At 40.4% G+C, this 2,500-nt stretch overlaps 1 protein-coding gene across 1 annotated transcript in view; it reads left to right on the plus strand.

Annotated features, from left to right (window-relative positions):
* The window catches only part of LOC144973515 (uncharacterized), a 40,665-nt gene that overhangs the window by 255 nt on the left and 37,910 nt on the right, over nt 1–2,500 (plus strand). Inside the window, exon 1 of the mRNA XM_078916025.1 lies at nt 1–296. This exon is cut by the window's left edge and continues 255 nt beyond it. The gene's annotated coding sequence lies outside the window, so the exon portion shown is untranslated. The remainder of the gene's footprint in view (nt 297–2,500) is intronic.

Genomic DNA, 2,500 nt, shown 5'->3' on the forward strand with positions numbered 1-2,500 from the left:
AAGATGTTCTAGATTAAACCATCCATTCGCCAATTTTTAACACTGTAAAATCAAATCATCTCTTAAAAAAACACGAACGCGTTATATTTTTTTAATGTTACCTTTAGGATGATGATGCAAATCTTTCTCACCAAATGAAATCAGTTTTGAATGGTTGGAGCGGTGACTTGTAAACGTGTGTTGTGATTTTGTTGATCTACTGTGATATTATTATAAAAGGACTATCTATAACTCTCGTGGCCGCTGAAGAGAGACAATGGCACATGGCACATAAACAACTTACAGGAAACTGACAGGTAAGTAAAATAAATGATACAATATACTTTAAAAGTCCATCGTTGTAGATGGAATGCATCTGACGACGTGCTACAATCTTTTGTGTTTTGTTTTGTTTTTGTTTTTGTCTTTTTGACGGGGTTTTTTTTTCTTGGTGTTTTTTTTTTTTGTTTTTTTTTTTTTGGGGGGGGGGGGGGGGGGGCGCTCTGTTTTGTTTTATTGTTTGTTTTATTTGTTTTGATGGAGTACGATCAAACAAGGCTTTGAGCGGTTAACATTGCATAGGCTTAAACCTTGTATAAATAAAATGTATTTTTAACGTTCATAAGGCGCATTTAAGTAATTTCCCAAACCCAGTACGCTTCACAATGTTTATTCACCACCAAACAGCTGAGTGTTATTGGATAAACGTACACAAAGATCAGATCCAACCACGAACTTTGGGCCTTTTTGTCCGAAGGCGAGTGCCATACCACAAGATCCCGGTAATGACAAAACCGCATAGCCTAAAAAATAAAGTGAGCGGAACTCAGTTATCTCTTCTGTTAAGACATGAAATAAACGCTTCTCTTTACAATAGATAGTATGCGTTTGGCTAAGAAGCTCACAACATTGCCATCCTGAAGTATAACGGACCAACACATAAAACTTTGTGTAACCATGAACTTTTATAGTCTGGTTCATACAGTTTAGTGAGAAGTGCTCATAAACGTGGATGGCAACAAAAAAACAATAACAAAGACCTGAGTGACGTCATCTTCGTTCTATCAATAAGGAACACGAGTTTGATGTCAAAAATATGGTTCCAATCTGATTGGAAGTGTAAAATCAGTCTTCCGGAGTACTGGAGATTTAACTTGTGCAGCGAGCACTTATTTGCAGGTCTGATAACACAATTTCTTATGGGCTCATTGTTGTAATGGAAATCTCACCAAAATAAAATGACGCAAAATATTGTCCATTACAGCAGTGTTAACCTCGGCCCATACTTGCATTCGGATGCCATACCTGCATACCTAATATGTACACGTCGAAATTCTGTGAGAAATAATTATGCTTAATGTCGAAATCCGCTCTTTGTATATGAATAGCCAAAAGATAGAATGCGCTTGGCCAAGGAGTTCACAACATTGCCATCCGGAAGTATAACGGACCAACACATAAACTCTGTGTAACCATGAACTTTTATAGTCTGGTTAATACAGTTTAGTGAGAACAACTCACAAACGCGGATGGCAAAAACAATAACAAAGGCCTAAGTGACGTCATCTGCATACTATCTATATAGATCTCATATAATTTAAGAGCATCAGAAAATTAAAAACTTGAGAAATTCAAGCTTGAGAATTTCTGTCACGCATATCCATTAAACGTGCTCATGGCGATTTCCAAGGGGTTTCTTGCCAACAGCAGGGACCTACACTCCTCTAAGCTTGGTGAGAAGTTGCCAAGCTTTGATACCAGTAAGAGGAGACACTGGGTAGCTGCGAATCGACTTCGGTCGAGGAGCTGCCTAACGGCAAGTGCGTTACATCGGTGGGGTCTAACTTCCTGTCCAATATGTCCACGCTGTGGGCAAGAACCCGAGACGGCAGAGCATCTAGTCGAAAGGTGTGTTGTGACGATGTTACCAGGCGGGTTTGCGACGGTGCACGAATGCGGACCGGACTTTGCTGATTGGGTCGATCGTCATAACATAATAGTGTGAACCATAAGAAGCTGCTGCCAACAGCAACACTTAGCATAACATAGGAAGAGACTTGACACCTGCTAGCCTATAATACACCCCCCCCCCCCCCCCCCCCCCCCCCCCGACAACGCTGTTTAACAGCCAGGTTCTCTTACTGAACCCGAGGAAGGTGAGATAATACGAGTAAATAGCCTTTTGCAAGGACTCAACTATGCGCCGCTCAGAGCGGGATTCGAACAATGGACCTTCCGGATCACAAGATCTAGGTAATGACAATACCACATAGCCTTAAAGTAAAGTCAGCGGAACATAATTGTCTCTTCTGTTAAGACATGAAATAAACTATTCGTTTTACAATAAGGAACACAAGTGTGTTGTCAAAATACTGGTTCCAATCTAATTGGAAGTGTGAAACCAGTCTTCCGGAGTACTGGACACATAGATTGTGCAACTGATCTTTTGCTTTCGTAGTGATGGCATCTTACTTTCTAGCCTGAATATATCAGTCGTCAATAACGATCATCTATCATTGTT

Source organism: Berghia stephanieae, chromosome 5, assembly GCF_034508935.2.
Source record: "Berghia stephanieae isolate SIO BIC M18660-M18661 chromosome 5, UCSD_Bste_1.3, whole genome shotgun sequence".
In the NCBI taxonomy this organism is placed as follows: Eukaryota; Metazoa; Mollusca; class Gastropoda; order Nudibranchia; family Aeolidiidae; genus Berghia; species Berghia stephanieae.